Source organism: Phascolarctos cinereus, unplaced genomic scaffold (assembly GCF_003287225.1).
Source record: "Phascolarctos cinereus isolate Bilbo 61053 unplaced genomic scaffold, phaCin_HiC Scaffold_9;HRSCAF=440, whole genome shotgun sequence".
In the NCBI taxonomy this organism is placed as follows: Eukaryota; Metazoa; Chordata; class Mammalia; order Diprotodontia; family Phascolarctidae; genus Phascolarctos; species Phascolarctos cinereus.
This window is the reverse complement of record NW_027556402.1, coordinates 111699839-111725732: the sequence shown is the minus strand read 5'-3', so window position 1 is coordinate 111725732 and position 25894 is coordinate 111699839. Positions and strand designations below refer to the sequence as shown.

At 40.3% G+C, this 25894-nt stretch overlaps 1 protein-coding gene across 4 annotated transcripts in view; it reads right to left on the bottom strand.

Annotated features, from left to right (window-relative positions):
• The window catches only part of ZNF827 (zinc finger protein 827), a 253072-nt gene that overhangs the window by 85242 nt on the left and 141936 nt on the right, over positions 1 to 25894 (bottom strand). The window lies entirely within an intron of this gene.

The window sequence follows — 25894 nt, the reverse complement described above, 5'->3', positions numbered from 1 at the left end:
AGGGGAAAATGCCTGTTGAATTACATACAGACATTTTTTTTTAATCAGATGTAAGAATAAGCCCTGTTTTCTCTGCAATGATCAGAATGGATACTGTTTAAAAGGAAAAAGTAATACTGTTCCAAATAATTTCCCAGCCTGGATAGTAGGCTAGAATTTTGAAGAACAGAAATAAGATTTAAAAGGAGATATATTTTATTCTAAAGATGTGCTATGACAAAAGGACCACCAATGTTTTATGGGGCTGAGAGGCAAGAGAGAAAATTCCAGAAGCCCAGGAAGGCTTGAGTCTGACGTAAGGAAGCCCGGCACATCAGGGAGTGATTAACAGAGCACCAGACAAAGCAAACCACTATTCCTTCTTGTCAGGGCCCTTCTCCATCTGCTTTGAGTCTTTTACTATTGATGAAATCATCGACTTTATAGCATGCAGAGTACTTCAGAGTTGTTTGGTATCTGAAATAAATGCACCAAGGGAAGCAGTAAGCATAGCTACAAAAATCCTGAGTGTGCTATCATCTAGAAGCCAGTGTGGATCCGTAACTATTAGTGGTATTCTCTCCCCCTCTAATTATCACATGTATACCTAGCTGTGGACATATTGTTTCACCCAAGAAGAATGTCTACTCCTTGAGCGCAGGGGTTTTTTTCCCCCCCTTTGGTCTTTGCAGCCCCAGTACCCAAGAGATTGTAGCCATTAAACAAATGCTCATTGGGACAGATTAACTCGAAATTTTGCCTCTTCAGAAATTTCAGATACATCCCTCGCAAATAATTCCTGGGACCTGGGCATTCTAGAGTAGTATATTTCTAGACCTACGCCTAATGATACGCGGTCGTCGATTCTGTGGGCAGAGATAATACTACCCAAGGCACTGAGTCCCAGGGAAGACGAACACACAGAGCGATGATGTCACAAAATGTATTTAATCCTATCATTCAGCACCGATGCCAAATCACTCTCATAGCATCAAAAGTAGGTAGGCACTGAAATAGTGAGACATAGACCCTTGAGGAAACTGAGGGGATTAGGACAGAAAGTGGTTAATTGTGGGAACTGACTGAAACTGATTGATGCAAAGAGTTTTCTCACAATTGTATATCTCAAGCAGCCCATATGTCTTATCTGAAAACTGGCCTTGTACCAATCAGTCAGTTATCACTTCCATGTTCCTTTGCTTGTTTACAGACACTTGGAAGGAATGGGACCCTCTTTTTCTGAATTCAGGGAATTATACCTATTTGCTCTCTCCTTCCCAACTTGGAAAGTCCCTTTCATCCAATTAGAAATTAGATCACCTAATGTGGTATTGTGTCCTTTTAATTAATTGGCCTTGTTTGATTAATTGTTTTTAATGTACAAAAAGTCTGTCTCCCCTTGTATTCAGGGTCCACGCCTAAGCTGAGACGGCCTGGTCTCTATTTGTTGAGCAATTGGCATATGTTGCTTAATAAATCAATATGCTTGGAAGATTGAACTTTTGTTTTCTGGGTTATTTCATCTTTCACCCACCATACTGTGCTAGAACTATAGCTCTGGGGAGATGAGTGGGTAGAGAAAACACCTCCCTCTCCCCACCACCACACATGTATTTCTGAGCATGCTCTGCCTATACTCATTTGATGACTGCATGCTAGAGTTAAATCCAAAGAAGCTTTGGCTATCCCGAGCTGTTTTGAGAGATCAGAAGGGCCTAAGCTTACAATGCTGACATTAGACTAGCAATACCAAGCAATTTAATTTTTAAGATGATGTAGCAACATTTCTTAAGCCTTTCTCCTTTTCACCTTATAAGTCATTGTGTCTGATCTAAGAGGAAGCGCTATCCAGTCTTGCCCATCCTTCGGAAATACAGTACGTTTTTGTTTTCTGGAAGCAGGGTTATAACTACAATTTTTATACCTGGAGCAAGCAGCACAAACTGCAACCTAAGACAAGAGGCATACGAAGGGCTGGGACACAGGAGACAGATTCCAGCACAGTGGGGACGTGTTACTGCTGGGACAACCATTGAGGGGGTGAGGGAGAGGATGATGGTGGGGGATCTCACCCCAGCCCTCCTCCTCTGATTGCTTCCTATTTCAGCTAATTATTCTTGTTAACCAGGTGACAAGTTCAGTTGTTTCTATGATGCTGAAGGACTGTGAATGCTGTTAGCATCCTCTAAACTCAGTGCCCTGGGCAAAGGTCCAGTCACTCTGCCCAAGCTACGGCTCTACATAGAAGTCCTGATGAAGTTATTCCCTTATTCAGGTCTTCACAGTGATAACTAACAATAGAGAAGAAGTACTAGGGGCTGCCTGAAAATAAGGTCAAATCAGTTTGCAAATAACAAGTGGTGGGAAGAATCAAAGACATAACTCGGTACATGTACACCAACACACATGTAGACCATGTTCTTAAAAAGCCGTAGTATTCCCCTGAAGGACTCGGCTGATTCTACCAATAGGCAAATTCAACTTTTCAATTTTTTAAAAATTATTTTTCCCCTTTTTTATGATCTCTTTGGGATACAGACCTATTAATGGTATTGTTGAGGTTTAGAGCTTTAAGGGTGCTGGGACCCCAAAATCACAACACACAGGCCCTGTCCAAATGAATTTGACCCAAGCCTTCTTTCAGCCAAAGACAAAGTTTATTAAATGTCCACCATGTTGGCCAGACTCTCTTAAGGAATCTGAACATTTGTGAGCTATTGGCTAGATTATAAGAATCTGAGCCAACTTTAAATTATTAAAGGGAAGATTATCCATTGTCCTTGTTCTTTTACCCTTTAACTTCCTGTTTGCTGGTTCATTTCCAGGAACTGCTTCCTGAATGTGAGTAAAAGAAAATAAAAAAAGGCAACCAGTAAATCTGTCAATTGGGCTGCTCATTAATAGCTTTGGAAAAAAGTTTGGAGGGTAGGGAGACAATGTTTGTGCTGATGTTTATAACCAGGAGTTTTCACACTTATTCTAGCAATAGATCCTTGTAAATAAAATCAACATTCAACATCACAGGTTCATCTTGACCCTGGACTGTGGCTACCTGTAAGACTGAGTTAACTGGCATAAGCACTATACAATTCAATAATAAATAGTCCCTTCAAGCTGCAGGGCTTCACTGAGGGCTCTTGATGACCTCATCTCACCTCACCTCTCTCTCTCTCTCCTGCTATCCCCCTCCCCTCCTCTCTTTTCATCAATGTCAGTCTTACATAACATAGATTTAGCCATCTTCTGTTCCTAACAAATGTGGAGATGCTTCTTAATGGGCGCGTTTTACTTTTCTTTTGTAGAAGAAAGGCCTAAAATATTGATGGGAAATCCTTGTACATTTGCCTGGAAAATTCTTGGTCACTATATAGTGCTGACTACTGGGTCAATAGATCTCAGTGATATGAATGGAAAGGATTTACTACACTAAATAATAAAATGATCATATAAATATATGATATATCATATCAAAAAATATCAAATAAAATAGATCATAGCAAAATAAATCACCATTTAGTGCCAAGTAGGGCACAAAAATCATTCTTTACCATGTAAGTGCCAATATAAGATGTCAGCCTCCTGCAGGGTAGCACAAGCATTTCTTTGAGAAGCCCTCTCCTCCCAAATGAAACCATTCCATTCAACAAACATACCTTAAATACCTATAGGCTGCATACCACTCCATTTGGTGATGGTGGAGTGTAAAACTTAAGATGACATCTGATGCCAGCTCTCCTAAAAGTTATGACCTAGTTGGGGGACATGATACAGGTGTAAAGAAAAGGGTAAAGAAAAATGACAAACATCAAGAAGAGTCTGTATTATATTCTCTACCATATAGTATAGTCGAAACTCTATGGGTACTATATAGAGCCTAGTTCCATCATTTTTTAAGGGACAAATCTGAACAAAATAGAATTTTTTTTTTCCTTTCTAAATATGAAAACCTGCAAAGTCCTAGTTTGATGGACTGGAAGGATGATGCACAAAAGTATTTTTTTAAAATATTTTTCTATTTATTTCCTGACATACAGTTCAAGTTTAAGGAGCAGTAGAAGCCAAAGACTTGTTTAGTACCTAGAAACAACACAACTGTATACGATGAAACCCTACTTAAGGAAGAAGGTCGGAAGGCTTCTTTGAACATGTTGAACACCAGACACAACAAAATATGAAATTGAATATATCTTAATGGATAGAAAATGCTGTTATCAATGTCAGAGGCATAGAAGAATCCATTGTCTAGGTGTAGTTAGACCATTAAACAGAGCAAAGGTCAAAGTCAACATAAAATTGGAAGACAGGATAGACTAGAAGAAGACACTGTGGATAACTGCAACTGTGTTACTGGACCAGCTGTTGATGCTGAAAAGTAGGAAAAAGAAAAAGGTGTTGATCTTGATCATGCCTATTTCCTACAAAAGTTCAACTGATATAAATTAGTGTCCTGACAACCGATGCTCATGCCAAGCAGAGGCACAGTGGCAGTCAGGGGTAACAATGATTTAGACTATAAATTCATTTATAAAACAACAAAGAGGATGATAGAACAAAATTATAAGCAACACCACCTCATTAAAACAATGAAAAATAGTAGAGGAAAAAACAAGCCTACAGTAAGCTTGGCATGAGCTCCAATGAGATAATTTTAACCCAAGAGCATTCGTAAATGAAAATGAAATGATAGCAAGCAAGTTGTTGCACCAACCCAATGATGACTACATGCAAGAATCTGTATAAGGACGCCCAGGAAATGTGATCACAAAAGGAGGCAGGGCAGTTATATAGCAAAAACTAGGGATAATGACAGACAGCCCAGAGTGTCCTGGGATCCATGGCATGTTAAAGACCTTATCTCTGGCATGTCGCATAGGAGTGGAGGATCTATGAGACAGCATGAACAAGAATCATACAAAAGGCGTGGCAAACTGCAGAGGTGGAAGGACTGGCCCCGTGGAGGAGATCCCAGGTCTCTTGAGGTATTTAAGTATAAAGACAACTATAACTCAACTGGCCGCCCCAGGGTTGGGATACAATAGAGACACAGGTTCCAAACAGCAAAGCAAGATAAAAACTGGGAGTGGGGAGGGAGAAGCAAAATTAAACTTGCATGATAATAAATTTTTGTTTAGCTCTGTCATGTTTTTGTTCAGGTCTGCTGCAGTTCAGAATGCAGCGTAAGTCTATTGCAAGTAAGAGCTCAAGATGAGTGGTTTCTACTATCTTTTAAGGCAAATCATCTAGAAGTAATACACTGGTTTCTGACTGTTTTACCTATCAACAAAGCCCCCTTTCTCCTTTTCCATAGTAAGTGGAAAATTGGAAAATGATCTTTCTCATCTGGTGGGAGTAGCAGATATCTGTCCATTCTAAACATATATATACCAAATTATATACCTCAACAGGGCCTCTCATATGTTTCAAATAGCCAGAGAAAATACAGGGACAGGCAGGGTAGCTTTATAGCATTAATTTAGGGAAGGTTGTGGCTTTTTTTTTTAAGGGGGAAAAAAAAGCTGATGTAGCTAAGTCTGTTTTTCCAAATAGGAACTGGAAGCCACAAGTTGGTGGTAGGACCGTTTTGTGATAGCTGCCCATCCCTTCTTAACAATAGCTTCTTCCCCTCTAATTTCTGTCAACCTTTAATCCAAATAGTAGCTCATGTCAGGTGAGAGATGATAATTTCAGTTCGTGAGTGAAATAAGAGGAAAGAGGCTACTATGGTCGCTTTATTTTCCAACACTGAGAAGATTTCTCCACTTCACTTTTGGAGGATAAAGGAGCTGTCGGTGCTCTTGTGTAAGAGTGCAGAAGGTCACAGAATAAGAGCGACTTCGAACTCAGAAAAGGATCCCTAGGAATTGGCCTGGCTGGTCACTGCAGCACGAATATAAAAAGTGCCTTATAAATGAGGGAACGGTTTTCTACACATACAGTGCCTTGGTGATAACAAAGCAGTCTCCCACAGGTTCTCATGTGAGCTTTCTGATGATCTCCTGAGGTTGGGAAGGCAAGAGGGGGAGAGGGCCTGGGATTTCATCAGTCTGGAACTCCCAGTGTAGAAACTCTCTCCTATGCAGATGAGCATCTACTCTGCACTTTATAGTCTAAAAGAGTCACCTAGAACACAGAGAGATTACATTGCCTATCCAGGGTCACAGTGCCATTCGTGTCAGAGGCATTACTTCAAGTCTTCCAAAAGTCAATTCTGACTGTTTAATTGCATGTCTATTCTACAGAAATGGAAACTGAGTCTCAGAAAATTAAGCGAGTTAAGAGCACATTTAAAGAAGCTCCCTCTGACCCCTGACCCCACGGGGACTGAAAATCCTATTTTTACCTGCAGTGTTTGGTTTGGAAGCCTTTAAAGAAACAGGAACAGTGGTGACTCAAACGTTAATTAATCTCGAGCAACTGGGAAATCCTAGGTTGGAGCTTGTATCTCCAGCCTGATCCAGGACTGGAGTAGGGGGCAGGGAGCTCTAGTCAGTGGTTTCTCTAAATACCACTTGAGGGCAGACTTCCGTCAACCTGCAACATGTCTTGAGCCCATGTTTTTTTTCTTTAACTTTTAGAAGGTTATCTAAGAGGAAAGGGGGAAGAAGGAGGACCTTTTTTCTCCTCCTCTGATGTGGGTGGACCCTCATCTAGTGTGTGCATTTTTGTTTTTAAAGAAAATAAGACATTTTAAAAAATAAACTTAATTTGTGTTTACGGACAAGCAACATGGAGACTCCAAGTCGTTCTCAGAAGCCATGGCCCCAGGCACAGCGAGTCAGCAGCACCTCCCACTGCTTCCTGCTTGGGCCTCAGTGCAGACACCTCCAGCCCAGGCCCAGGCAGAGGCAGGGAGGGGCGGCAGGATGCTCAGAGGGAAAGGACAGGTGGAAGCGGCTGGGGCCTGGGCAAGGGGCCCTGAGGAAATCAGCTGAAATCTCGGGCTTAAAACCTCACCAATGACTTTCTGTTTCAAAATGCTCCGGGCTGGAAGGGGAACGGGCCCTTTTAGAGCCCCCTCCCCTCCGCTGCATCCGAAGGGGGTTTGATACAAGGCAGGATGCAGGCCCAGCTGGGCTGAAATCATGCTATCACTAACGGCCTCAGAAGGCAGAGCTCAGGCAAGGGAGGGAGCCTGGCTCTTCCCATGGCCAGGTGGGGCGGGGCGCCCAGGAACGGGATATAGCCCTATACATCTTGGCAATCTTTTCCAATTTCTTTTTTTGAAAAGCCAGGTCACCTTACACTTGAGGTTTTCTTCTAGTGGGGCCAATACGGTACTGCCTAAAACAAAAACTTTTCAAGAAACAGATACCTCTCCCTACAACTCCAGCCTTTGGCCATTGTGGAATCAGGAAACTTTTCAGGACAGCGAACCCAATCCAAAGCTCCCTCAAGCGCAGCATTGTGAGGAGGCCAGGGTGTGTGGGAGGCCGTGCCAACTGCAGGCCCAAGTAAGCAGATCCAGCAGGCCCGGATACACCAAAGGTCAAGCCTCCTAGACTGGCGGACCTGGATCTCGCATGGAATCGCGCTTTCCTGGACAATGAGGCCACTGAGTTGGCTCCTCCTGCAGCACAGGGAGGCTCTCTTGGGCGTTTGGAGTTGGCTGAAAATGCCAGTGAACCTGGCCACGGCGTCCCTACATCTTCTAACCTTCCCTTCGCCTACCTCCTCTCGGTACACGGCTATCTTGCCTTGCCACAGAGGTCACGGCCTTGAGATTTATTAAATTTTCAGCAGATTAAGAACCCTGGAGACATTTTTCAGAGAAAACCACTGCTAGGAAAATAGAATCAAAGTCAGTACTTATCTATGATACTTATTTGTAGGCCTGTGAAGGCCTGCAAATTTGCCACCTTCTATCTGTGGGTTAGGTTTAAAAAGAGAGAGAGAGAGAGGGAGAGAGAGAGAGTGAGAGAGAGAGAGAGAGAGAGAGAGAGAGAGAGAGAGAGAGAGAGAGAGAGAGAGAGAAGAATTACTTCAAACTAGAGAACTAAGGAGGACAAGAAGGTAATAATTTTGAGTCTGGTGTGTGTGTGTGTGTGTGTGTGTGTGTGTGTGTGTGTGTGTGTGTGTGTGTGTGTGTGTGTGTGCAAGCGCTAGAGGGAGGGAGACAGTGGAATAAAGGGGAAAAAATGCCAAGCCTATTACCACATCCTTAAAAGAAGGTGTTGTGAATTTTCTCCAGTGTTCTAACAGGACCTGATAACTTTCTAAAGTGATTTTCTGACCATAATATTATGTAATATAATCTGTACAGGTGCCTGAAACCAGGAAAAGAGCAGTAGGATAGAAAAGCTCTCTCCCTCTTCAGCTCCTGTCGAGTACAGGGAGAAGGAAGGTTATGTGCCTGGCATGTAGTAGGCACTTAACAAATGATTTCAGGATTTGACTGGCTGATATAAAAAGATGAGTAAATCAGGCAGGATCATTGGACAAAGAGGATTTGCAAATGGAAGACATCCCAATGTAGTTCTCTATTCTAGGCACAGTCAGTGAAATGTTGAGACTCTCTGGCTTTAAGATTCCCTGAGATAAAAAGGAGTTTCCATGGGTTCTGAGCACATTTCAGCTTTCAGAAATGTTAATATTATCGAAGGGATGAGAGTTGCGGCACACTGGTCAACAATGGCTTCTGAAGAATTAAAAATGAGCTCCACACAACGAGGATCGTGAAATGGAGTGAGCTGAAATCTGTAACGAAGGAGGAGCTTCAAGGAAGAACCAGGGCAGAGGATGGATGTCATCAGGAAAAAAAAAAAAAAGCTTGAAAGAGGCAGTGTGGCATAGCGGATAGAGAAGTGACCTCCGTGTCAGGAAGAACTAGGTTAAATTCTCACTTCTAACACACACCGACTGTGTCACTTAATGTCTCAGTGGTCAAGACAACTTTCTAAGACCACATGTCACTGAGCAGGTACAAATCTCACCTGATTGGGGTGGGGTGGGGAGGAGATATGTGGAGCCTTTCCTCACTGGGTCTTCCCTTTGGAATAAAATCAGAGGCCTGATCCAAAAAAAATAAAAAAGAAAAAAAAAAACAAGAAAAAGATGGGCTCACCAAGTAGCAAGAATGTGGGATCATGGTGGATGGTGCAAGGTCTTCACTGGTGCCCTTCTGATGTCAAGTGAAAGCAAGATGGCTCTGAACACATTATACTGGGTAAACTTCTCTATGCTTCTATAAACTTAGGTACCACAGTAGTAAATTTATGGAAGGACATGAAAGAGTCACACAGGACAGGTTACTCTGAGTGGGTCCCAATGAAATTGTGGCAGGGTACCTCCAAAAAGAGGTCAGAGACATTTAAGTAGAATATTTGAGTATTATTTAGACATAAAATAGAGGAAGGGAAGAAAACTTTAGATGTTACAAATTTGGATTGTCTTACAAGCTAATAAAGAGACCTTAAGGGTCATCCTTTATTTTTAAAGAAGATAAAAACAAGGCCCAGAGAGGTTAAATTACTTGACCAAGGAAGTAAGTATTAGAACCATGTTGAACCAGACTCCAAATCCAATGTTCTAACTTTTAAACCTAACTGACTGATTCAATACATTTAAAAAGAAAAGGTTTTACTGACACTTTTTCTTTTACACCACCGACCTCATTATATCTTTCTCTATGTCTCACCCCCTAAACTTTCCCTTTGTAGGAAGGAAACAAGCATTTATTAAATAAATACCTACTATGTGCCAGGAATTGCACTAAGTACTTTAACAAATATCTCATTTGATCCTTACAACCTCACGGAAAGTAGGTTCTATTATCATCCCCATTCTACAATTCAGGAGAGTAAGGCAAATAAAGGTTAAGTGACTTGCCCAGGGTCACACAGCTAGCAATTATCTGAGGCTGGATTTGAATTCATTTCTTCCTGATTACAGGCTCAGTGTTCTAGCCGCTGTTCTTCCCAGTTGCTTCTTGTAACAAAGAAAAAATCCACTGAAAACCAAGAAACACAGCAGTAACGCCCTGAGCCCTTAGCTCCCCGCCTCTCTGCTAAGAGTACAGAAGTGTGCTTTATCATCTTTCTCCCACAACCATGATTGGCTACCACGTTTCCACGCGTGCAGTTTAAGATTTTTGCCTCTTCTAAGAACATGAAACACTGTTTTATGTGCCCCCTGGTGAAACTGGAGAGAGAAATTGTGTGGGATTGAGTTAGTACGTCACAGCTTCATAAACCAGATGATCACTGAAGATCTGTGTCTGTGAATGAGACTTTTTCCTGTTAGCTTATTATCAGCTTTAGAAAAGATCTATCAAATCCAGCCCAGAGGAAAACATCATAGTTTGGACACTTCTGAGAAAATGCTGGCTTTCAGTAAGTTATGTAGAGAGTTTTATCCAAAACACAGAAAAATATTTCCTACTTCAATTTTTAGAAATTGGGAAATTTAAATTTTGGTCTATAAAGTATGACACTGATTGATTTCTCCTTCACTGAACTATTTCCTTCATCTAGCTATGGAGAGAAGGAAGAGTCAGATAAACACCCAAGAGCTCAAGACGAAAGCCAGCTAGGTGTGACAATGTAGGCCTGCAATCTTATACACACATTAACATTGCATTATTAATGGGGAAAACGAAAATAAGTAACGAAGAGAGGGTTTTTGGCAGCCACTGCTGGCCGTTCAGTGTTACATAACACTATGCATGTCCCATTCAGGACATGCCAGGAGCTATCTGATCTTATTCTTACTCTAGGGTTCCATTTTCCTTTTCTGATCTTATCCAGCATCTGCCTGGGTGATGGTCCGTATAAAAAAAAGGTAGATCTTTTTAAGACATCACGTATCATGTATTTCCTCCATAATCGAACATAGGGTCTGGGCTTACATTGGGAAAGGAAACAAATTCAAAATGTGCCAATTGCCCTGAATTATGAACTTTGTTGGTGGTTTTCACTAGGGTATTTTTCCTCCCTCCCCTACCCCTACCCCCATCTCATTTGTCGGATAGAATGGCATTAAGAACACTCATTCCATTAGCTCAGCCTGTATACTGTCTCAAAGGAAACTCAACTTTCTTTCTATTTGATTGGATTTTCTGGGCACTGAGGTCATTATAGCCAAGGTCTTGCTGTTTTAGCATTTATAGTGAGGTCCTGACTAAATGGTTATTTCAGCTGTGGTGCCCCTTACTGGGGCCACAAACCAGGAAGGGACAAGAACGTGATGTTCTTGTACAGTGTCACACATTTCAATGATTCTTGTTGCTATCTGGCTGACTACATCACTCACTTGGGTGGCTCGCTTCGGTGAGGGAATCCTGTTTTCTGTGGCAAAGTAAAAGCTTTTCAGGGAGCAAAAACTCAGGAATTTTCAAAATCAGTTCTCAGAACATTGCTAATTGAGAACCATGTACAACCAAGTCAATCACCTGTGCTTAGAAAAGCCAGGGGTAAATAAAAGTCACAGGTAATCCCCAAACTTAGTAGTTATTGGCTTCAACCTTCACCTCTGCCAACATTAAAAAATAAATAAAACCAAAACCGTTATCAAGTAGCAGAATGAAACATTGGAATGAAATTTTTTTTTTGTCTTCTCCTTTCCGCTATGGTGAAAATAAGTGCTGGTGTTAATAAGCTATAAAACGGGAAGGGGGAAGATGTCCAGGAAGAGAAAGGATACAGTGAAGTCAGAGGAGCCGACGATCAACCCTTGGACAATAGACCATCTAGAACAGGCCTATCTAGATTCTTCCTGTATTCCTGATGGCTGAACCTGGAACTCCCGGCTCTACTACTTTTAACCTGACCTGTTTGACCTTGGACAAGTCAGTTCAACTTTCTGAGCCTCAGTTTCCTTATCTGTAAAATGAGGAAACTGTTGAACTTTATAAAAAAGTTTTATGGATACCTTTTGTTTTAACATCTCAATTATTTCTAGATATAACTTCTCCAACCTCTCCATCAGTGAGCCCTCCTTCCCTTGTAACAAAGAAAACCAGTTAAGCAAAAATAACCAACACAGTGATTGGGGCGCACCGGGTGTGCATCATCCTAGGATCCACAGTCCTCTAATTCTTCAATGAAAGGAGGGTGGTAACATTTTCTTTTCTTTTCTCAGGGAATGGAATTGGTTGTTACAAAGTGTTCTGCTTTGTTTTTTAATGTTTGTTGAAGGGGGTTGGACCAGATGATCTAAAATGTGCCTTCCAGCTTTAAATCCTATGATCCTGTGAAGTCGTTACCACTTTGATCACACTTCAGTAAGGGACCAATGGAAGATCAAGCTATGTCCATTTCATTTTAAATTACTTTTTGTTCTTTTTTGAGGTAGCAAGAATTATAGGACGATGCTAAACAATTGTAATGAAAGAGAAACGTTTATTAAATTGAAAGGGAAAGATGCTATGTCTTTTCTCATTAATCAAAGACCCTTCTCACTCCTACTCTTGAACATGTGGATCACGAATTCACTAAGCAGAGTTCAAGATCTAACTCAGGCAAGGTGTTTTTGGACTCTGTTGAGGTCAAATTTCCAGGATTCACCTTAAAAACTACACTCTCGTAACTGTATCTAGGCAAATCCAATAACAAAATGGAAATCAAAACTAAATTACCAACTACCCCAGGCGGTGCTGCTGAACAGTCAGCTTCTTCTGAGAAACTGGAAAAAGGAAATCCTTTACCCAGTCACTGGACTAAACGCTGAAAGAAGTCAAGACATGGAAATTCTGATGTTTGCTCAAGGTTCTTTTGGAAGGAATTATGAGCTGTCCCTTACGAGCTGGCCTTGTATGTGTCAAGTGAGAATTCCTGATCACAATCAGAAATCACCCTCCAAAAGGCCCTCCAAATATCCCTACATAATGACTGAAACAAGACACTGTAACACAAACAGTAGGAACATTTTTTTCTTTCCTGATATTAGTTGACACAGGATGAAGAAGGCTTTTTGGCAGGGAGTGGACTGATAATTTATTCCATGTGAAAAAAAAAAGATGAAAATAAAGGAAAGAGTATGGTTAGTTAGGGGGGAGAGAGCTGGAAATCAGTTTAGCAATTAAAAGGAAAGCTGTAAAGTGATTTTTTAAAATGTACTGGAGATATTGTTGAGAAGTCAATTCAATTCCAACATTTATTGAGTCTTTAATATGTCATAAAAGGGGTAATGTGGATTGGTGGATAGAATTGGCCTTGGAATTAAGAAGACCAGGGGCAGGTAGGTGGCGCAGTGGATACAGTACCAGCCCTGCAGTCAGGAGGACCTGAGTTCAAATCTGGCCTCAGACCAAACACTTCACACCTACTAGCTGTGTGACCTTGGGCAAGTCACTTAAACCCAACTGCCTTAAAAAAAAAGGGAATTAAGAAGACCTGAGTTCAAATCTAGCCCCTGACATATGCGTGACCAGGTAAGTCATTTCAGTAATCCAAGCAATTCTCTAAGCCTGTAAGTTACAAAGGAGTTACTGGTTTGCATCCATGTAGAAAGTTTCCACATTGGAGGCCTCATCCACACACGAAAAACCACAGGTCTGGACCATATGCAAGGCTCAGTGGATCAAGAATTTGGTTACAATGAAATTAAAATATTCTGCCAGGTTTTTCTTTTCCTTTAGAAACTTTGGGAAAAGGGATAATTTGAATTACTCTTTACTCATCACCTTCTAGCAACAAAAGAATTTAAGGATTCCATCTGTTTTGCAAAAAAGAAAAAATTACTGTAAAAAAATATCTCTGGCAGTGCCAGTCAAAGTAATTCAATGTATGGAGTTTATAGCATGGTCTCAGGGCCACCTACAGCTCCTTCTTCTTTCTTTCCTCTAGGGGACATTCATTCCAATAACCATGAAACTATACTGAGGTTTATAAGTATCATGGTGCACAGATATCAATAGCACTCAAATATCAACAAATATGATTACAGAGTGAGGATATAATCTTCCAGAATCATATGTAGGCAAATTAAAAGTAATTTTTTCATACTTGATCAACCATTCTGGGCAATTCTTTTGTTCTTTGGGGCTTATTTACCAAGGAGCTTTAAAGATTGGGGGTGGCACCAAAGTACCAGTTGGGGAGCCAGTTTAATAACTGCCTCCCATCCTCATCTCCCAACTAAGCATGAATGATTAGTACCAAAACTATCTTCCACATGTGTGCTTCTATACTGGGAATAGGCTATCACATACTTTTTATTGCTTTAATACCTGGTCCTTTGCCCTGAAAAGCCCTGTATTATGCAAGTTGATTCTGCTTTATTTAATTAGTATCAAGTATCTGTTATTTGATACTAATCAAAAATTCCAATTAAAAGAAGAAAAATAGAGCATAAGCCAAGACTTTTGAAAGAATGCTACCCTTACCCAACCTACTACCTGTGTAACCTGATTGAGCAAGCCACTTCTTTCTAGGGCTCCATTTCCTAAAAGCGGGAGTTGGACCAGATGACCTCGTGTCCTTTTCAGCTCACAATCAACGAACAAGCTTTCATTGAGCACCTACTATGTGCCAGCATTGTGCTAGGTGCCAGAGATACAAAGATGAAAAGAGGACCGTATCTATGATGCCTGAGGACCCATGGGAAAGAGCACAAATAATACATCATTCTCCAATCTCCCTCTCCTGAGAAAGGGAGCTTAGTCTTTTCTTTCTGTATGTTTACAGCTGTAGGAACCAAACTGGTACTTCAACGTGCCTGTGAAGGAGACTTCTGGGTCATGTGATAAGCAAGGGAGAGCCTGGGACATCTTCTCTGATCTCATTGACCTTCCAACCTTCTCCAAAACAGAAATTATGCACCAAAATTAAAGAAACTTCAGCTGTCTGTGATTCAGGACACCTGGAATCCAACCCACTCACTTGGGCTTGAAACAAAACTCAAGTTTACACCCCAGCTCCCCTCTCTCTCTGCAGGCCATGGAGATCTGCTTTGGCCAGGACAGATAGTCAGCAGACCTCTGCAACCTTCCAGACTATGGGTGCTCACAGAGTCAGCACTGTGGCAGTGTTCTGTGCCACAAAAGATCTCTACAGGACAGCCAGGAACAGAGGGAGAGGGGCAGGACATGTGTCTGGGCTGGAAATAGAGCTCATCATCATATCCCACTTTCTGCCATTCCCATCTTCTCCGCATGCCCCTTGGCAACCTCAGAGAACCACACTATAAAAATCAATAACACAATAGTGCCAGGGGCAATTCTCTGAAGTGCCGGTCCTGGGCCAAAGAATTGAAGGACACAGGGAGCAGGACAGGACACCAAGATAGCATACGGTGGGGGTATGAGGGGGCTGGGGGGTGGCGGAGGTATATGGCTCCACACTAAGCCTGAGAGAAAGCATTCAGCATCGAGCTGGGGCCAATTCTGTCCACCCAAAAGACACTTGGTGTAAAGACCTAGGCTGGTGTTCCATGAATTGCCCAGCATGGGAGAAGGCTGAGATGCTTTGAGATTCTGGGAATGAGTCAGAGACTCAAAAAGTGAACAATAGGAGAAAATAAGGAAAAAAAAGCCTGAAATTACTAAAGATCTGAGAAAGAAGAAAATTTAAAGATCTTGAACAGAAGCAAATAAATCAACAAGGAAATCGTTAACAGTGGAAAGAAATATGGCCTCCAGATCAAGCAAACGAGTTCAGGCATCCATGAATAAATATTGTAAAACAAAGGAAAATGTTCCAATACTTGATGAGACAGAAGACCTTGTGGAATTCGAGAACTTGGAACCACAGTGTTCCTAAATGGTGCAAAAGAGAAATGAGAATTGTTAAGATCAGAATTTATGGCTTGCACAGCAAACAAAATAGACAGACAGAATAGAAAAACTGGAATCTGCAATGGCAAGCCTCACCAAAGAAACAAAAGAGAGAACAATAGATTGGGAATGCAAATACACAGAAGTAAAGGACGATGTAGAATAAGAAAAGTGGAAAAAACACAAACAATAGAAGAAAATATGCTCACTATATGAGCAAAATATATTGATCTCGAAGACAGGATATATAGAGAAAACCTAAGGATCATGAGTCTCCAAGAAGAACATGACAGGTCAAAAACATTAATACTATAATGCATGAAATAATAGAAGAGAACTGCCCAGAATTTCTGAACACAGAAAATGAAATTTCAATCGAAAGAATTCATAGATTACCAACAGGACAAACAAACAAACAAAACCAAGGCTGCAAACTCCAAGATACACAATGGCTAAATTTAACAATTCAATTTAAAAATGACAAGTTTTTAAACTTGCATTTAAAACATGCAAGCTATCAGGAGAAAAATCGTCCAATGTAAATGAAAGGAAATTCAAACAACCCAAGACTATTCTGCACCCACCAGAAAATGTAGGAGGGAATGGAATATTGTGTTCTTAAGAGCAATTGAGCTCAGGATACAACCCAGGGTGATCTACCTTGCAAATCTGAGCTTAACCACAAATGAAAAAAGATAGATGTTCAGTGATAAAAAGAAAACCAGACTTAAGAGATTATTTGCTTCCCAAACACCCCAAACATCAGAAATGCAGTAGGAATGAAAGCAGTAGCCAAAGACAGCTACAGAAACAGAGTGACAACAGCAAGGCCAGCAAAAGACTTCTTTCTAAATGTATGCAGGGATAACAGTGAAGAAGTAGGCCTGAAGCACCATGAACAGAATTTGGCAATACCCTGCCTACAGGTGAATCAATGTTTTGTTTTGTTAATGATATGGGACTGCACATAAAATGAGGGGAGAGTGGGTCAGGGGGACAGGGAGGAATGTATGATCTGCTGTGGTCGAATTGAGGGCTAGCAATGAAGGGAAGGTGACCCATGTGGTCTCAGTAAGAAAAAAAAAGCCAGTAAGAAAGTGGGGAAGAGGGGAAGACTGAAAAGAGGGAGAGATGAAGGGGGGTTTGCTTTGGTGGTGACAGGAAGTCCTATTAATGAATGCTGCTACATAGATGAAAAGAGCTGGTCTGTAAAGGGGAATGGGGACCTTGTGCTGGGTGTGGTCTGAGGGATTTGGTGCTTGAAAAGTCCACTTGTTCTACCTCAAGAGAGAGGGAGGTAGAACTCCGGAGGGCAACTAGCAGCTGCAGAATAAGAGGGGATGGCCCCCTGAAAGTGATTTTGATGCAAATGGGGAAAAAGGTAATGGGGAAGGGTAAAGATCAGAGGTAGGCTTCATAACTGGGGATATAGTAGACAAGGAGGTGCATTATCCTCTCTGTTATATGAAATAATCAGCACAGTTCTTAGAGTGTGGCATAATGGAAAAGGGGAATCCGTAGGGCAAGCTCTGGAAGGCAGTGGCAGAAACTCCCTAGAGAAGAGGGTTTAGGAGGGATAGCTTGGAAGTTTTGATTACAAGAGGAATACAGATAATGGAGAGAGTCTGGATGATTATAAAGGTCATGAGTCAGAGAATGAGAGTTTCTGAGGGGATCGATAATAAAGACAGTGAGAGAAATCCTTTTTGGAAAGGGGCACAAAAAAAGAAAATTAAAAAAAACTAATGAATTGTACTGGTTAAAGGAGAAGAGAGGAAGGAGAAATCTACTTGACTGAGAGGGACAAAAGTGGGGAAGAATCATATAACCAGATAAAAGCAAGAAAGAAAAAGGAACTAATAAGTAAAACCTCAAAGAGAAAGAGGTTACAAACAAAAGGAGGGAATCAGAGGTGAGGGGAAGAGAATCAGTGGGAATTAGGGTCACTTTTTAGAAAAAGATTAAGGTAAAGTAACTGAAAGAAAATAACATTGAAAGAAAAAATCATAACTTGAAAAAATTCCAATATTAGAGACAAATGGAAGAAAATATAAACCTTAAGTTTAATAACTTTAAGTGTGAATTGATTGAATAATTCAATAAAACAAAAAAAAGTGTCATGGGTTGGATGAGAAAACAAATCCCTACAATTTATTATTTGTAAGAAACAAATTTAAAGAACAAAGATGGGTGGGGATGGAGCCAAGATGGCAGAGTACAGGCAGCAACCTAGCTGAACTCTCAACACCCCTCCCATACACAATTTTAAAATAAGTCCTTAAATCAAACTTTGGAGAAGCAGAGCCAACAAAGGATCAAAGTGAGACATTTTTTCAGCCTAACAAAACGTAGGACGTTGGTAGGAGAGGTTTGTGAAACCAGTGTGGGAGCTGTCCCAGAGTACCATAGAACCACCAGCAGTGGGCCTTAGAGGTGGCAGAAGCAGAAGCTTAGGAGGCTTTCAGCTCAGACAGGGTACGAGGTTCAGCCAACTGGTCATAAAGAGAGTACAGGGGACCCTCTGCCAGCACTGGGGGCAGCTGGTATGGACTGGCAACTCTATTGCCCACAAATAGCTGTGGATCACAATTCCAGAGTGGAAAGGAGCTCTTGTGGTTGGTCATAAGGGAGCAGGGGCCCTGGTCATAGCTCCAAGGTAGAAAGGAGCACCACCTTCACGACTGCAGGAAAGCAGGGGACCTGGCAAAGAGGAGTGCTAGCCCTTGTGGCCACAAGGGAGCAAGGACTCTTCCTGGGTAAACAGCAGAGTTCAGACCAGGAAAGCAATAACCACACCTTTCCCCAAATCACACCACCTTAGATACACCAAAAACTTGCAGAATCCCAGAACTAGTTCTGAAAATAGCAGCACAAAAAAAAACCTTGAAGCTTAGGACAGTACCTCCCCACACCTGGGTGAGCAGAACCCAACTTGAACATAAAGTTCAAAGTAAAGAAACAGATTGGAAAAAAGAACAAACAATAACAAAAAGACCCTGACCATAAAAAGCTGCTACAGTGGCAGGGAAGACCAAGACATAAATCCAGAAGACAGTAATACAACAACAGCTATAAGCATAGCCTCTAAGAGAAATGCTAATAGGACCCAAGCCCAACAAGAATTCCCAGAAGAATTCCTCTACAGAGGTAGAGGAAATATTGGGAAAAGAAATGAAAGTGATACAAGAAAATTATGAAAAGAAAATTAACAGCTTGGTAAAATAGGCACAAAAAGTATTGAAGAACATAACACCTTAAAAAAACAGAATCGGCCTAATAGTAGAGGCACAAAAATTCACTAATGAAAATAACTCCTTAAATATCATAATTGGACAGAGAGAAAAAGAGATACAAAAGCTCACTGAATAAAATAATTCCTTAAAAATTAGAATTGGGCAAGTGGAAACTAATGAGTTCAAGAGACATCAAGAAGCAATAAAACAAAGTTTTAAAAAATGAAAAAAAATGCAAAATATCTTATCAGAAAAACAACTGACCTGAAAAATAGATCGAGGAGAGATAATTTAAGAATTATTAGATGGCCTGAAAGCCATGATCAAAAAAAGAGCTTAGAAATCATATTTCAAAAAATTATAAAGAAAAACTGCCATGATAGCTTACATCCTGAGGGTAAAATAGAAATTGAAAGAATCCACCAATCATCTCCTGAAAGAGATCCCAAAATGAAAACTCCCTGGAATATTATAGCCAAATATTGCCAGCAGCCAGAAAGAAACCATTCAAATATCACGGAGCCACAGTGAAGATCACACATGATTTAGCAGCTTTTATGTTAAAGGAAGAAGGCACCTAGGTGGCTCAGTGGATAAAGCACTGGGCCTACAGTCAGGAAAACCTGAGTTCAAATTTAGCCTCAGATACTTACTAGCTGTGACCCTGGACAAGTCACCAAACCTCTATTTGCCTTAATCAATTGGAGAAGGAAATGGCAAGTCATTCTAGTATCTTTGCCAAGAAAACCCCATGGACAGTATGGTCCACTGGGTCATGAAGAGCCAGACAAGATTGAACAACAACAACAACACATTAAAGAAGTGGAAGGCTTGGTATATGATATTCCAGAAGACAAAGGAGCTAGATTACAATCAAGAATCACCTACCCTGGGGCAGCTAGGTGGTGCAGTGGATAGAGTACCAGCCCTGGAGTCAGGAGAGACTGAGTTCAAATCTGGCCTCAGATACATAACACTCATTAGCTGTGTGACACTGGGCAAGTCACTTAACCCCAACTGCCCTCACAAAAGAAAACAAAAGAATCACTTACCCAGCAAAACTAAGTATAATCCTTTGGGGGGAAAATAGACATTTAATGAAACTGAAGGCTTTCAAGCATTCCTGATGAAAAGACCAGAGATGAATAGAAAATCTGACATTCAAACACAAGACTCAAGAGAAGCATAAAAAGTCAAATATGAAAGAATAATCTAAGAGACTCAATAAAGTTAAAACCATTTATATTCTTAAATAGGAAGATGATATAGGTAACTCCTAAGAACTTTACCATTTTTAGGGTAGTTACAAGGAGTCTCTTAAATAGAGGGCATTAGTGTAAATTTATTATGTTGGAATGATTCCCCTCCCCTACCTCTGGAAAAAAAATGAAGGGGTGAGAAAGAGAAAAGTACCAGGAGAAGGAGGAAGGAAGAGGTAGAATGGGGGAAATTTTCTCACATCTTGCAAGGAAGAGCTTTATAGTGAATGGAAAATGGGGTGGATGGTCAATGCTTGAACCTAATCCTCATAGGAATTGGATCAAAGGAGGAAGAATGCACACACACACACACACACACACACACACACACACACACACACACAGACACTCTCTCTCTCTCTCTCTCTCTCTCTCTCTCTCTCTCTCTCTCTCTCTCTCTCTCTCTCTCAATTGGGTATAGAAATTTCCAAGCAGAAAGGGATTAAAGATACTGGGTGGAGGGTGGGGTGACAGGAGAATGATAAAAGGGCGAGTTGATTAAGGGATGCAGTGGTCAGAAGCAAAACAGACTTTTGAAGAGGGAAAGGATAAAAAGAGAGAAGAATACACAGAAGAAATTAGAAATAGGATGGAAGGAAATACACAGTAATCATAACCATAAATGTGAATGGGATAAAGTCACCCATAAAACGGAAGCAGATAGTAGAATGGATTAAGACACCAGAATCCAACAACATGTTGTCTATAAGAGACACAGAAAGGCACATAACAGAGTCAAAATAAAGGGCTGGAGCAGAATCTATTATGCTTCTACTAAATTAAAAATTGCAGCAGTAGCGATCATGATCTTAGACAAAGCAAAAATAGGATTAATTAGAAGAGACAATCAGAAAAACCACAATTTGGTAAAAGATACCATAGACAATGAAGCATTATTCAAAATTTTTATAGCAAGTTTCTCTGATAAAGGCTTCATTTCTCAAATATATAGGAAATTTAGTCAAATTCATAAAAACAAGAGTCAATCCTCAACTAATAGATGATCAAAGGATACGAACAGGCAGTTTCCAGATGAAGAAATTAAAGTTATCCACAGTCATATGAAAGAATACTGTAAATCACTATTGATTAGAGAAATGCAAATTAAAATAACTCTGAAGTACCACCTTACTCCTATCAGAAGGGACAAATGCTGGAGGGATGAGGGAAAAATAGGTGCGCCAATAAACTGTTGGTAGAGTTGTGAACTGGTCCAACCATCCTGAAAAACAATTTGGAACTATGACAAAGGAGCTATAAAACTGTGTAGGCCCTTTGTCCCAGCAATGCCATCACTAGATCTCTATCTCAAAGAGATTAAAAAGGAAAAAAAAGGAAAAGAACCTATACGTACAAAAATATTTATAGCAGCTCTTTTTGTGGTGGCCAAGAATTAGAAATCAAGGGGATGATCATCATTTGGAGATGGCTGAACAAGTTGTGGCACATTATCATGATGGAGTACTATTGTGCTATAAGAAATGATGAGGGGAGGTTTCAGAAAAACATAGCAAGACCTCGATGAACTGACGCAAAGTGAAATGAGAAGAACGAAGAGATCATTGTGCATAGTAACAGCAATGCTGTAATGATGAGCAACTGTGAAAGACTTTGCTACTCTGATCAAGACAACTCTTAAAGACTCATTATCAAAAAATGCTATCCACCTCCAGAGAGAGAACTGATGAACTCAGAGTGTTGAACTGAAGTATAATTTTTGTGCTTGATTTATTTTTATTTTGCTTTTTTTGGTTATATGGTTAATATGGAAATAGATTTTGTATGATTTCACATGTGTAATTAATTATATTTTTAAAAAAAAAACAAAGATACACACAAAATAAAACTATGGGGATGGTAAAACATTTACTATGCATCATGTGTATCCAAAGAAATAGAAGTTTCATTCATATTAACAAAGCAAAAACAAACATTCAAAAAATAAAAAGGAATAATATACAAGAAAACTACATTATGCTGAAACGAACTATAGATGACAAACCAATTATCAGTAACAAACCTATATGTTCCAAATGCCTTAGCATCCAAATTCATAAAGGAAACATTATCAAGAAGATGTAGACAGTAACACAATAGTAACAGGTGATTTCAATATCCCTCTTCCAGTTTTGGATAAGTTTAATAGAAAGATAAACAAAAAAGGAAAATATGGAACTGAGCAAATTTCTGAAGAAACTAGAATTAAAAGACTTACTGCATTTTCTAAGTGGGACAGCAAAAGAATATGTATCTATATGTAAATATAGATATTTCTCAGTACCACATGGAACTTTTACAAAAATCGACCATGTGCTAGGACACAGAGATATGGCAAACAAATGTTAAAAGAAATAGTTAACAATAAATCCTTTGCAGACCATAACACAATAAAAAATAATAATTGGTTCAGAGAACACAAACAAAAGATACAGTCCCAAATGGAGACTTAACAAGGGAATCCTATATAATGAGCAGGTCAAAGAACAAATCATGGAAATAATTAAAGAAAATGACTGATGGAACAACATATCAAAATTTCTGGGGTGCAGCTAAAGCAGACTTTCAGGTGAAAACTCACTGCATCTGTGATCTTTTTGGTAAGGGAACTCCCTTCACTGGTGCAGACTTCAATCCATCCATGCCTTCTTGTCCAATGCTATTCTTGCCAAATATTATTCCATTACATTCTCCATAGGAAATTTACCCATCACACTGGAGGCTTTCCTCCAGGTTACATAGTATTTCTTGGATACAATGCAGCACTTGGGCTATGCATCTGTTGTCCTCTACTCTCACCAGGATACTGGTTAACTCGTTTCCCAGTTATACATGTTTTTGATGATGTATTTTATATCAGTGGTGTAAAATATGGAACTCACATACCCCCAAGTGCAGCCCAAACCAGATTAAAATGTAATTGGGAAATATTTTTATAAATAAATAAAAATATAATAAAACATAGATCATGTTACATGTTGAAACTAAGTCAATATGTGGCCCCAAGGGATGTTTATGTATGGATTAGTGGCCCCTGGTTTCTATTTGAGTTTGGTAAAAAAACTGTTCTATACCATTTCTTTTGCATAGGTCATCATTTGTAATATGCTTAATTCCTATTAAGAGTGACAATATACTTTTGTCATTACCCACCGGACTATCTATTATTTTGATCCTCCGGACATCACAGTGTTCCATGATTTGTAGTCATATTGCATTAGTGAGAGGATGGACCAAATGGATCTATGATATCACTGATATGAATGCTTCCAACTTATCTAGAGTACTGTGTTCAGTTCTGGACACCACGTTTCAAGAAGTACATTGATAAACTGAAAAGCATTCAGAGAAGGGATACTATGAAGATGAAGGGCCTTGTTTCTATAATGTATGAGAATTCCCTAAAGGAACCTGACATGGAAAGAAGACTCAGAAGGGGTAGATGAGCTGAATTTTAGTATTTGAAGGGCTGTCATATGGAGGAGTAAGGCTTGTACTGTTCAGCACCAGAGAGCAGAACCAGGAGAAGTAGGTAGAAGTTGTAAAGAGGAAACTTTTGACATGATTTCAGGAAAAACATCTTAACATTTCAGGCAGTACAAAAGTGGAAATGGGTTGCTTTGAGTAGGCACTCCAACTTTGGAGGTCTTCAAACAGGCTGGAAAACTATTTATTAGGTATATTATCATGGAGATCCTTTTATGTATGGGTTGGACTAGATGGCTGCTGAAATCCTGTTCTACTCTCAAAACTTGTGATTCTGTGACTACGTATTCTAATGATAATCTACCTAATGCAGTAGGGATCTTCCTTGCTCTCCCTTGATGTTGCAAGGAGAAATTGTGGAAAACCAGGGCTGGCCACCAGATATCTCTCACTTTCACCACAAGGTTATAGCATCATTATTTTATATTAAATATTTCTTTGAAGATATCCTATACTTGTGCTGGTTACAGCAAGTCCTGGATCACTGTAGTATCCTGGACAAAACCAGTGACCACCCAAAAGAGTCTGGCATAACAAATTACACAAGGAAACCCAAGTGGGTGAGGATTACCTTGTAGATTATGGGGTATAGTGAGCTGTATGTGTATACATACATGTATGTGTATGTATGTGTATATATGGTCCAACACATATATATGTACATGTGTATACACATCTCACTGCAGAGATTAGTATGTGTATATATGATATATATCATACATATGTGTGTGTGTGTGTATATGGCACAAAAGAATATTAGTATTAAGAAGAAATAAGAGAATAGTTAGGATCACTGAAAGTGCTACAATAATTTCCCAAATATGATCTAGCCCTTTCTGACTGTACTTAGAAAACAAAGCCACTGCTACTGAGTGGCTTAGAGCTAGTTCTGCTTGTTATTGGCACTAAGTCCTACTTGAAAACAACCTGTCTCATGCTGATTTCAAAATCGGTGGGTTGATGTCAAGGATCCAAAGGGCCTCTGGCATGGCATGCCATGGAGGCCTGCAGTAGGACCTCCAGAGGGGTTCTGCTTCCTTGCTTTCCTGGCTGCCTTCCTTCAGGTCCCACCTTCTTGAAGGAGACTTTCCCCGTGCTCCTAAATCTTAGTGCCTTCCCTCTTGCATGTCTCCTTGTCATACAGAATTGTTTAATGTTACCCCTCCATTAGACTGGAATCTGTGAGGTCAGTGGCTGTTCTGCCCTCCTTTGCACTCCCCAAACCTTAACACATTGTCTAGCACGTAGATATCTAATGAATGCTAGATTACCGGTTAACTTATGATAGGGATGAAAGTTTTCAATGCCCAGGAACTAAGTATATAACAGGTCTTATCTGCATGTAACCAGGAAATGAGGCAAAGGAAAATGGTAGACAGAAGTCCAACAGCATTCCAACATTAACTCCTTGACAGCTTGACAACCGCATGACCAAAGGTCTCCTCCACCTTTACAGGTGATGGACTTCATTTCACACTGGAAGAGCTCCTCAAAGTTGACTATGACCTATGTGAAGTCCCTCTCCCCAGAATTATTCATGATAATGGTAATAATCCCTTTGCATTTGTCTATTTTCTGTGAGATGTCACAGGCCATTTTGGGTAAAGGGCTAGCCTTGTAGTCAGGAAGGACATTGAGAAGCTGGAAAGCAACCAGGATGTGATACAGCCTTGAGTCCAAGTCCCATGAGGGCCAATTGAAGGAACTGGGCAGGTTTAGCTTGGGCAAGAAAAGATTCAATGGGACCAGGAGAGCTGTTTTCAAGTATTTGAAAGAACGTCACATGAAGGGCATCACCTTTGTTCTGTTTGGATCCAGAGGGCAGAACCAAGAGAGAAGCTAGTGAAGTCTGATGTCAGGGGGAAAGCTCCTAACAATTAGAATTGTCCAAAAGGGGGCTTCCTTTCCTTGTAGGTCTTTAACCAGAGGTTGAATCACCACTTGCTGGGTATGTAAAAATGGAGATTTCCTTTCAAGTAAGGGTTGTACTAAGTGGCTGTCAGGGTCCCTTCTAACTCTCTGATTCTGCATTCAAGTCCCAGAGCTGACACAGTCATCTCTCAGTGACTCAGTTTATCCACCTGTTAATCTAATTCACCCCTGAAACTACCTTGAATTAATTACTTGGTATTTATTTTCTTGTTTTTTTTTTTCCCTTTAGTAGACTGTAAGCTGTGAGTGAAAGGACTACTCCACTTAGGCCTGGCACAAAGCCTGGTAGGCACTAAATA